Raw genomic sequence first — 12,556 nt, 5'->3', positions numbered from 1 at the left:
GAAGGGGAAAAAAGATTAACTACAAAATCCTCGATACAATCGGCTGAAGAGATGGCTCTGTGGTTAAGAGCATGTGCATTCTTCCAGAGGACTAGGGTTCAGCCCCTGGCACCCACATCATATTGCTCCCAACTATGTAACTACTGTTCCAGAGGGCCTTCTGTCTTCCGCAGGCACCAGGCATGCATGTGGTGCACAGACACACACAGAGGTGAAACACCCATACACATAGAATTAAAAATAAACAAATCTTAAATTAATAAATATGACAAAAGGCCTACAGGGAATCGACAGTTGAGAGCACTTGCATCTGGCAGCTAACGTTCACCTGCAGCTTCAGCTCCAGGGAATCTGATGCCCTCTTTTGGCCTCTGTGGGCCCTGCAAGCATACGGACAGACAGACACAGACCCATGAACATATAAAAATAAAAACTAATAAACAACTACAATGAAAACATGGTGAATAACCAGCCAGGCTGTCAAGATGGCTCAGTGGGTAAAGGCATGACAAACTGAGTTTGGTCCCTGGGACCCATACGATGGCAAGAGAGAACCGCTGAAAGCTATCCTCCTGCCTCCACAGTTATCCTCTGATCCATGTGCACACTCAGACAATGAATGAATGTTTAAAAAAAAAAAAAAAAAAAAGCTGGGCTGTGGTGGTGAATGCCTTTAATCCCAGCACTTGAGAGGCAGAGACAGGCAGATCTCTGAGTTTGAGGCCAGCCTAGTCTTTATAGATCAAGTTCCAGGACAGCAAGGGCTAAACAGAGAAACATTGTCTCAAAACAAAACAAAAACAAACAAACAAAAACAGTCAATAGTTGCTTTCAATTAAATTGGCCAGTAAAATACCAAATAGGTCAGGTGTAGAGGCACACCTCTGTAATCACATAACTCAAGAAGCAGGGCTGGAAAGATGGCTCAGTGGTTAAGAGCACTGACTGCTCTTCCAGAGGTCCTGAGTTCAATTCCCAGCAACCACATGGTGGCTCACAACCATCTGTAGTGGGTTCTGATGCCCTCTTCTAGTGTATCTACGGAGTACTCACATGCATTAAATAAACAAAATCATTTAAAAATCTATTTTTAAAAAGGAGAGACAGGAGGATTGCAGCAAGATCGTGACCAGTCTAGTCTACATAACAAGTTCCAGGCGATCAGGGCTGTATAGAAGAGACTGTGTTTCAAAAACACAGTAACAAAAAAGGAATAGGAAGGATGTTGGAGAGGTTTCCGTAGTGAGTATTACATTGTGTTCATCTCTTACATGTAGGCTGTCACAGGGTTAAAACAGAACAAAAGATTTCAAATATTATGAATACAATTGTTCAAGTTTTATTCTGTTTCCATAGCTCTGTGATCCATAGATCTAAATCTCCTCCAAGAAATAGAAAGGAATAAGATGCGTTTACACATGCAAGCTTACGAAGGGAACAGATAGAGAGTAATGTTAAGAACATCAACAGCATGGAGGAAGGTACACAGGAAACAGACGAAATACTCAGAAAGCCAAGAGCAGCGCTGAGACCTTGAGTGACTGACACAAAGTGGCAGGCTACCTGTGAGGAGCTCCTTTGCAGAAATGCAAATTCCCAGGGCCTATGCTGGCCTTGAAGACCAGAGACCTCAGAAGACCCCACCATCCTTATCGAGTCCTGTAGCTAATTCTGAAGCAACAGCAGGCACTGCCCTTCAACACGCGCCTCTGTCTACTGCTTAGAGTGCTTTTCTCTAAGGTAACTGGGGGCTGAGGGTGCAGCTTGGGGGCTGAGGGTGCAGCTAGGCAGTAGCAATTGCCACACATGCATGGGACCCTGCATCCCAACCCCAGCTCTGAGGTAGAGGGCAGTGTCCCCATGTTTGTGTGTTGGTGGTCACATGCATGTGTGTGCTTGTATGCATGTGGTGGTCAGATACTCCAGAAGCTGTCCACCTTCTTTTCTGAGACAAGGTTTCTTGCTGGGGCCTGGAACTTGCTAGGTGGACTAGGCTGGCTGGCTAGGGAATCTTGTCTTCCCCGTCCCTGTGATGTGATTACAGGCATTTGCCATTGAGCCTGGCTTCTTACATAGGTTCTGGGAGTCAAACTGAAATCCCCATTCTTGCATAACAAACACTTAACCAACCAAGCTATCTCCCCACTGACCCTGGGGGCTGTACTCTACTCGGCTGTGACCAGTCACAGCTGCGTCATCACAGCTCAGTCACTGGAGGATTTCTCTAGACCTCACTAGCCTTTCTTTATTGAGACCAGGTGGCACGTACCCAGGCTGGCCTCAGACTCTCTGTATAGCTGAGGATGACCTTGAACTCTTCCTGGTCTTCCTGTAGGTCTGGACTATCACAACCAGCCTGATCTCTGTATTCTTTAAGTTCATAAATCCCACCATCAAATTAGTCAGTAAAACAGAGACTCTTTCAGACACCTAATCAGAAATGCCACTAAAATTGCTCATGCTCAAACCGATTATATGAAATTACCAGGTTAAACAATTTATAAATACCTTTACATTTAAGCCTCTAGTTGAATAGGGCTCACTACAGAAGGCTGACATACTGGGAAGGCAAGAGGCCAGCTCCAGTGCTCGGACACAAAAGCCAACAGCAAAAATAACACAGATCAACTCCACAGACATCTGAAATCTTTTGGATTTCGCTGGAAACAGGAGGCTCCACCCTAAGGCCCAATTGCTTCCGGAGGCGGGAACAACACTCGGGCCGAAACACTGAAGGGCCTGTGTTCTTTCATTCCGGGTTTAGTTTTGGTTTTTACATGGCTAAGACAACTCATCATTGTATGTCATTCAAAACCAAAAGCTATTTTGCTTTTTAGGAATTTTTAAAAGCTAAAGACTGAGATTTATAAGGAGAAATCTGTGGTTTTAAGTCAAATACAATCATAAACACAATCAAGGAGAAAAAACACATATTATACGATTCAATCCATGTAAAATGCCCCCAATAGGTAAATCCCTAGAGAAGGAGATTATTACTGCTTACAGCTGATGGCAGCAGGAGAGGAAAGCAGAAATAAAGATTACCGGGGAGAGGATTGTTTAGTGGGGATGAGTATGTGTTAAATCAGGAAGAGCAGACAGCAGTATAGCATTAGAGAGCAGCAGGCACCAGTCAAGTGGACACTTTACATGAAGGCGGGGGGGGGGGGGGGGGGTGTAGCTCGACTGGCGACACATGCTGTAATTCCAGCTCCTGGAAGCTGGAGCAGAAAGACTGAGCCTGAGGCCTGGACTATAGAGTGATCAATAGTGATCAGCCAGGACTACTGGACTGGACCTCATAGTGAGGTAGATGGTGTGTGTGTGTGTGTGTGTGTGTGTGTGTGTGTGTGTGTGTGTGTGTATATGGTGTGTGTGTGTATATGGTGTGTGTGTGTGGGTGTGTGTATGGTGTGTGTGTGTCTGCGTGTGTATATGTGTATGTCTATGTGTAAATTACATGATGTAGAATCATCTTTCAATTTTACAAAGAAGAGACACAGAAAAATATCGCTCTAAATGTTTTTATTGTAAAGAAAAAATGATATAACTTAAAACCCATGCTTAGCATCTACTCTGGCCATGATTTATAATTTTCCATAATCTAAATTCATATTCTTTTTTAAAAGATTTATTTATTTATTATATATAAGTGCATTGTAGCTGGCTTCAGACACACCAGAAGAGGGCATCAGATCTCATTACAGAAGATTGTGAGCCACCATGTGGTTTCTGGGATTTGAACTCAGGACCTCTGGAAGAGCAGACAGTGCTCTTAACCGCTGAGCCATCTCTCCAGCCCTTAAGTTCATTTTCTTAACACATTCATCTTTTATTCTATCACTATCAGAAGAAAAAGCATGATCTTCCTTCTTTATAATTTTCTTGATAATTCTGTCAATTTTTACCTAAGCACAGGCTACATAAATTTAAATTTTCTTGCCCTCTGCTGAACTTTACTATTTGAGTGACTTTGTATTTTAGGCCAATTTTACTTGAAATCAGTTGTGTTCCTATTAGTGTGTTAAAATATAAGCATGTACGTGTATGTACATATGTACACTGTTTTGTATGACTGACAACTGCCTTTTTTGTTTTTATTTGCTGTGTGTGGGTGCGCGCGCGTGCGCATGTGTTTGCACGTGTGCATGTGTGCCACACTGAATGTGTGAAGGTCACAGGACTTTTAGGAGTTGGTTCTCTCCGTCCACTATGTGAGTCCCATCTCAACTTCTTTCCTTTTTAAATCTCTTTTAGATTTATTTATTTATTCTCTTGTGCTTTGCCTTCTTGTATATCTCTGTACCACATGTGTGCAGTAGCTGAGGCGGTGAGAAGTGGAGGTTGGGTCCTCTGGATCCACAGAGTTGTGAGCCACCGTGTGGGTCCTGGGAACCAAGCCTGGGTCTTCTACAAGAGCAACAAGTGCTCTTAACCACTGAAGCATCTCCACAGCCTCATCTGCCTTCTAATTCAAACATTTCCTGTTTAAATGTACTCAGATCACGGAGTCTGTATTTAATCAACTTGATACATGATTCTTTAGCTTAATGTGTTAAAAGTCAGGGGTTGTCTTTCAATTAATTGAAAAAAAAAAAAAACTGATTGGCCAGGTGGTGACAGCAATACAGCTTCACGGCCTGAAAATCATAAACTTCATTGCAGTTTTTCTTACTGTCGGAACCTCATTACGTCTCACTGCTCACTATCTTCAAAGGGATTAAACTAAGTCAGACCCAGACTTAGTTGCACAACTGTGACCATAGCACTCGGAAGGCTGACACAGAAGGACTGCAGAGAGCCTGAGGCCACCCTGGGCTACAAACAAAGGGTGGCAGCCATAACCCAATGGTCAGTGCTCGCCTAGCATGCGTGGAGCCCTGACCTCAATCTCTGGACCTACAGGTGAAAGGGGCCGTAGTTGGCATCTGAGTGCTCCTCTGAAAGCAGAGAAAATGAAGCGGCTGGCCGGGGCGAACAACACTGCTGTCAGAGGAACAACCTGACCTTTTCGTTTATGGGCACTAATTGCTTTACCAGACTTTAGACAGGAAGCTACTACACAAAGCTATGGAACTCTGTGTTCTGAGACACAGAAGAACTCCCTATGAACAGCCACAGAGCACTGTTGAGAACAGCAGAAACTGCTGCAGGTCCCAGGGCTGACAGGACAGAGGTGACCATCACTGAGGCAAATGTCAAATTGTCAGTAACATCTTCCTGACACGGAGCAGATGTTCCATAACTTCTAACAAATGTAAGAAAAGGAGGACAGAGGCTCTAACTCAGTGGTACAATTCTCATCTAGCATGCGCCAAGTGAAGGGCTTGATCTCAGAAACACTGGGTAAGGTGAAGAGGCAAAGCTGATTTTAGTCAATGGGAAGGGTTGACAAACTCCTTCCAGTGTTCTCTCACAGGCCTCAAAATAATGCACTAACCCTAAAGGGGAAAGACACTGGCATGAGAGAATGGGCTTTTGCTCTTTTGAAACAAGGTCTTGTTATGTAGCCTAGGCTGGCATCAAACTCACAGCAACACCCCTGCCCCAACCTCTCAAATGTTGAGATTACAGATATGCATCAGCGTACAGATTTTTACTTCTCGAGATGTTTATTAATTTATTTAAAGATAAACTGGCCTAGGTAACCAAGGATGGCTTTGAACTTCTGATCCTCCTGCCTCTCCTGGAGAGATGAGATTATAGATGTACACTGTCATGCTCGGTTTATGAGGTGGTGGACGTTGAACTCAGGGCTTTGCACATGCTAAGCAGGCACTAGGCAGACTGAGCCACTTCCCTGGCCTGCTTCCTTTGGACCCCACAGACTTGTTTAATGGAGTGTCCGTTCATCAGCCCATGCAAGATAATTCAGTGATGACTATGAAGATGTCCATACCCTTCAAGAACACCGAATCCAGGGCTGTACATGCTGGGACTGAACTCAGGGGCTTCCTGCATCCAAGCAGGCACTCTACCAACTAAACTGCAAGTCCATAAGTGGGTTTCCATAGCACTCCACTGACAGACTATCAGAGAAATAGCTGGCCAAAGCTGCTGACACACTACATTTGAAACTACAAGGCGACTTCCCAAAGATGTTCCAGTGTGCTCTTGTGGGGGTGGGCAATAACACTGCTAAAGGAAGAGTGGCTAAATCTGACTTGAAGAATCTGGCCTAACCTGCTGGGCACGTTCGCTTAGCTCCGGGAGTATTCTGATATGATGTGTCTGAGCAGTTAAGGAACAGGACACCTGGAAAAGAACACATTGGTGCTGTTCCTCCACAGCTGACAGCTGTCAGTGCTTTTTGGTTAACAAACAATTAAAGGGTTTGAAAATAATATAGGAATCTGAAAGCTCTCTGCCAGCTTATGCTAACACCGAGAGCCCCCAAAGCTTGTGAAGTTCATGTTACAGGATTAGAAGAAACTCGCAGGCAGTGGAGCCTAACAGGAAACAAAGAAGGGCTGCAGAGACTGTGCAGCAGTTAAGAGCACTGACTGCTCTTCCAGAGGGCCAAGGTTCAATTCCCAGTACCCCAAGTCACAACTGTCTGTACCTCCAGCCCCAGGGGATCTGACATCCTCTCTGGCCTCCTTGGAGTACTGCATGCATGTGTTACACAGACATACAGGATAAACACTTATACATAAAATTTTTTAAAAAATCAAATAAGTCTTTTTTAAAAGATGTATTTATTGGGCTGGAGAGATGGCTCAGCGGTTAAGAGCACTGACTGCTCTTCCAGAGGTCCTGAGTTCAATTCCCAGCAACCACATGGTGGCTCACAACCATCTGAAATGGGATCTGGTGCCCTCTTCTGGTGTGTCTGAAGACAGCTACAGTGTACTCATATACATAACATAAATAATTTTTAAAAAAAGATGTATTTATTATATATACAGTGTTCTGCCTACACATATAACTGCCTGCCAGAAGAGGGCACCCATTACAGATGGTCGTGAGCCACCATGTGATTGCTGGGAATTGAACTCAGGACCTCTGGAAGAGCAGTCAGTGCTCTTAACCGCTGAGCCATCTCTCCAGCCCCACAAATCTTTTTATAAATGCTATGCAAAAGCCGTGTGTCTAAATTAATCTGTAAAAGCTCTCTCAGGAACAAAGTGGACTGTGCGTGATAAATCATGTCGCGGCTGGCTCAGTTCTCAATGGCAGCATTTTGTTCCTATATGCCATACGGTTGTGTGTCCTACAGGGAAACACAGGAACCGAATGTGTGAAAGCCACCATCTTCTTGAGGACATTCTATCTACTTTGCCTTTTAATAGTCGCTGCCTCTCCTCTCCTATTCCATGTGGAGATCTGAGGTGACCTGTAGAAGTTAGTCCTCTGCCTCCGCCACCTCCCGCCTCAGGTCATCAGGCTTCTCAGTGAGCACCTTTACCTGCGAGCTATCCAGACAGTCTTCTTGTTCTTTTCTTTTTGATCAATGAAAACCATCTAAACGTACTTTCCCCTACCTATTAGATTCTAATCTTTCAGTGCTCACTCTAGATGTAACTAGAACAATTAACTGAAACATGGCTTAGGTCCTTAATAAAGACTTAGTAAATGTCAGCTCTTGCCCTAACAGAAGAAACGGAAAGTGTTCAAGTATATTATGTAGAAGAGTAATGACAGGAAAAAAAAAATCCCTAAACACCAACAAAATGTGGAAAGAGACAGATCCAGTTACAGACCTCCATCAACTAGAAAATGTACGGATGTTGCTCATGAGAGCAGAGGAAGGACAGCCAACAGGAAGAGGACGGTCTCCTCCCCCGACCAGGCCATCATTCCCTTATCACCCTCTTCTTCCCTAAGGATGACACAGACCCTAAAAGGAGACAGTGCGCCAACGGCTGAACCGCAGACGGAGCCATCATCACAGGCTGAGAGCTGCCTCGCCCAGCAGGGTGACATGAAACCCAGCCAACTCACTGTGCAGCCCAGGCCGGCCTCAGATTCAGAGCATCCCTGCCTCTCAGCCTCCCCTGTAGAGCACAGGGGTAGTCGGATGTGGATGTGATGGTGGCGGTGGTAGTGGTGGTGTTACGTTTGAGGCAGGTGACCCGGATTGCCCGGAACTTACTATACAGTCAAGGATGAGGTCAAACTCCTGATCGTCCTGCCTCCGTCTCCTGGGTGTCAGGATTACAGGTGTGCACCTCCACACCAGTTTATAAGGGGGAGGCAACTGAACCCGGGGCATGGCGCACGCCAGGCGAATCCTCGACAAATAAGCTACATCCCCAGCTCCACGATAAGACAGCACAGGAAGTACAGATGCAGAAGGAATCACACCTTCCCCTGTGTACCCAGTAAATCCAAACAAGCCCCCCAAGTCCAGAAAATCAACTCAAAGCTGTGACTCACACAGAGACAGAGTTCTTAGCTGTGAAATCACTCGTGTAGTCAAGAAGTTATTCAGTGAAGAGTATAAACTATGTAACTGTGTATATGAGAGATAAATAGGTAGGTAGGTGGGTGGGTAGGTGGGTAGGTGGGTAGGTAGGTAGGTAGGTGGGTGGGTGGGTAGGTGGGTAGGTGGGTGGATGGGTGGGTAGGTGGGTGGATGAATGGATAGAGAATACCATATGGTGGTATGTTCACATGCAGGGCAGAAAAGAGGTTACAGGTACATAAGGGATCATGCCCCATTTTTTACCTGAGTTCTGGGGATTTGAACTCAGATCCTCATGCTTGCATACCAAGCCTTCTTACCCATTGAGTCGTCTTCCTAGACCCACCCCTGCCTTCGTGAATCTTTTTCCTTTATTTTTCCTTTTTAATTTTTCCCTTCTTAATCCCCCCTTTTCTCTTCTTTTTAAGGCTGACATGTAGGTTGTTTGGTTTTTTAAACAAAGGTTTATGTTTTAAGAACCACACTGGATGTTATGCTAGAAAGCCAAACTGAAGCCTTTAATGTACTGAGGGGAAAACTACTTTTAAAACAATACACGGGGGGCTGAAGAGATGGCTTGGAAGTTAAGAGCACTGTCTGTTCTTTCAGAGGTTCTGAGTTCAATCCCCAGCAACCACATGGTGGCTCACAACCATCTATAGGGTGAGCTGATGCCCTCTTCTGGCATGTAGGTATACATGCAGATAGGGTACTTACATACATAAAATTAATTAATTAATTAATTAATTAATTAAAAAACAATACACAGAACAGCCATTTTTCTGTTACTGAAAAACCTTGATAAATTTCATTTATTCATTTCTTTTGCCTGCATGTGTGTTTATGCACTGTGTATATGTAATGCAATCAGAAGCCAGAAAAGGGCATCAAATCCCCTGAGACCAGCGTTACAGATGGCTGTGTGATACCATGTGGGTGGTGGGACTCGAACCCAGGTCCCAGAAAGAGTGGTCAGTGCTCTAAACTGTTGAGCTATCTCTCCAACCATGAAAAAAAATTTTTTTTAAATGAGCTGAGCCCAGCACATGGAAGACTAAAACATGAGGATAGCAACAAGTTTAAGGCTAGCCTGGGCTACAGAGTAAGACTGTCTTAAATCACCAAAGCAAAACAAAAGCTAAAAACTATTCAAGTGGTATTCAGGAATAGACATGTTTAGTCTGATGACTCGAATGTCAAATGACTTTTAAAACCCTGTAAGAAGCTCAGAAGACAGTGCAGTTGGAAAAGAGCCTGCCTAGCCTGCTAGCCGTTCAGGACTGCAGAAAACTAGGCATGATGGTTCCTGCCTGTAATCCTAGCACTAAAAAGGTAAAAGTGGAAGGATCAGAAGTTCGAGGTCAGCTTCGGTTCTACAGTGAGTTCAAAACCAATAGGAATTTGTGTGGCGCTGTGCCTGGCCATGCCCAGGTATTAAGAGGAAAAGTAGAAGAGCTTGTGGTAATGCAAACACTTCACAGAAATAAAAAATCTTTATCTCTCTTTATCTCCTTCCTATAAATACTGAACAACTGACTGAATCTTTACGTCCTTCCTCACTTAAAATTCCATTCCCTGAAATGCTGTTTCATTTTCTCAAGGTTGTTTCTTTTTTTTTTTTTAACACTAAAATAGTGACAATTGAACCTTGTATCCCAGGCCAGCCTCTGCTCCTGAAAATTTCATGCCAGGTAAGAGTTAAGTGACTTTAGACCATCAGTTCCTTTCAACTAGTAGCAAGGCGGGCAGACACATGTCCTGTGTGACTGACTATCCTGAACACAAAGACTACACCAAGAAGGGTCACACTCACTGGCAGTCACTTCTGATGACTGGGTAAGCAACAGTCTTGGGAAAAGGTCTCTATCATTCTAGTGTCCTGCTTCGATACAGGCTTGCAGTTTCATAAATGTCAGCTCATCGCTGCACAGAGAACATCCACTGAACATTTATTTTTAAATAACCAGAACAAATCTCCAAACAAGAGGAAAGTGCCTTTATAATGGATCATAGACCAAAAGAAAAGCAGAGCCAGGCACAAGGGCGCATGCCTGTAATCACGACTCCAGAGGCCGACTAGTTCAACAGCCTGGCTAGATTTTGAGTTCCAGATCAGCAAGGACTATATAGCAAGATTGTGATGGTTTGTATGTGCTTGGCCCAGAGAGTGGCACTGTTGGGAGGTGTGGCCTTGGAGTAGGTGTGGCCTTGTGGGTATGGGCTTTAATACCCTTGTCCTAGCTGCCTGGGAGCTAGTCTTCCACTAGCAGCCTTCAGATGCAGATGTAGAACTCTCAGCTCTTTCTGCACCATGCTTGCCTGGATGCTGCCATGCTCCCACCTTGATGATAATGGACTGAACCTCTGAACCTGTAAGCCAGCCCCAATTAAATGTTGTCCTTATAAGATTTGCCTTGGTCATGGTGTCTGTTCACAGCAGTAAAACCCTAACTAAGACAAAGATCCTGTCTCAAAAAAAACACAAACAAATTAGGAGAAACAAACAAACAACCCGAGAAAATAGCAGAAATGCAATTCCGCACAGAGATAGGTCTGCTCCCATCCCCCAGGTCATGTAAGCCACTGTAAGGGCCTCGAGCTCAGAAGTGAGAGGGATGCTCTATACATGGCAGAGAGTTCTGCTTCTCCAATGACATCCAAACCTTCCTTCTCAGTAGCACCAACCCACCCTCAGCTATGTCTCCTTGAAGCCTGAGCTTTGGTTCAGGGAGCCTCCAGAGAGACAGCATGCATTCTTTGCCTTTGCCTGGCTGCCTGGAACTCCACTGTAACAGTAGAGGCCTAGCAGCCATCTTTGACATTGAGAATTGGAGGAACCTTAGGGGCATCAGATCAATAACTAGAAGGTGAGGCTGCAGACAACTTTATGAGGTCACGTTGCCTATTCTAAACTATGACTTCAGAAACTCTGTTAGGGGCTGGAGAGATGATTCAGCCCTAAGAGCATGGGCTGCTCTTCCAGGGAACCCAAATTCCATTCCCAGCATTCATGCAGCTGTTCACACCCTCTTCTGGCATACATACGGTGCACAGACATGAATGCAGGCAAAACACACCCATACACATAAAATAAAATAAAATAAAATAAAATAAAATAAAATTTAAATTTATAAAGCAGAAATAATTTAGGGACTGGAGAGATGGCTCAGTGTTTATATTTTTGGTTGTGAGCCTAGCCTTTAACGGCTGAGCCATCTCTCCAGCCCGGCTCAGTGTTTAAGAGCACACACTGTTCTCAACTCAAGTTCCATGTTAAGTGATTTACATTTGCAATTCCAGCTCCATAGGGATCAGATTCCTTTGGCCTCTCTCTGAAGGCGCACGCTGCTGTCAGCTCAAGGCCAGCCCAGGCCACACAGTGTGTTCTAGACCAGCTCAAGGCCAGCCCAGGCCACACAGTGAGTTCTAGACCAGCCTGGGCTACATAGTGAGACTCCATCTTTACTCCCTTCCCACCTGGTCTCTTCCTCGTGTTTATTTGCTGTTGGCTGCCATAGTTGGTTTTTGTTGCACAAAAGACAACTCTTTTCTGAACACTTACCTTCAGAGAGGCCAAAGTTTTATCTCTTTTTCTCTCTCTTTTTGTCACAGATGAGGCCACTGAGATCAGGTGGTAAAATAATCTACACAATATTAAGTTTGTGGCGATCAGGCCTTGGCTCCCGGCCCAGATTTTTCCCTTGAAAAACTGACTGGTGCGTTCTAAATGAAGAAAGAGAGAGATTAAATATAACAATGAATTATAAACGCATCCTTATTTAGTAGGAAAAACACACAAGAATGTGTGCCATTGTATACATAGTATAAAATTCGTATGAAAGAAAAGTATCAAATTAATAGGACTTGGTGGCCTAGCACTAGAGGCAGAAGCAGGAGTTTCTCTGTGAGTTCAAGGCCAGCCTGGTTAGCCAGAGCTATGAAGAGAATCGGATCTCAAAAAATCTTAAAAAAAAAAAAAAAAAAGAGTATCCAATTTTTAATGACCTGTCAAGATACTGATAAAACAGTCAAAGGCCAGAACAAACAGATCCTGTTTACAATGACTAAGTTGTTCAGCACAAGAAAGAACTCAGGATAAGAGCATTTGGTTTTCTTAGCAAACATATAAACTTTAAGATATACAGTGTA

General features: G+C 44.2%; 1 protein-coding gene across 2 annotated transcripts in view; it reads right to left on the bottom strand.

Annotated features, from left to right (window-relative positions):
- Nucb2 (nucleobindin 2) overlaps positions 1-12,556 on the bottom strand; it is a 36,555-nt gene that overhangs the window by 19,316 nt on the left and 4,683 nt on the right. The window contains 1 exon segment of one of the 2 annotated variants that reach the window (NM_021663.2): positions 11,970-12,130. The exons of the other annotated variant lie outside the window; for it this stretch is intronic. The gene's annotated coding sequence lies outside the window, so the exon portion shown is untranslated. 2 annotated transcript variants of the gene reach the window in all.

Source organism: Rattus norvegicus, chromosome 1 (genome assembly GCF_021556685.1).
Source record: "Rattus norvegicus strain SHRSP/BbbUtx chromosome 1, alternate assembly SHRSP_T2T, whole genome shotgun sequence".
NCBI classification, from domain to species: Eukaryota; Metazoa; Chordata; class Mammalia; order Rodentia; family Muridae; genus Rattus; species Rattus norvegicus.
Note: the sequence above shows the minus strand (reverse complement) of the source record. Positions and strands in the feature narration are given on the sequence as shown.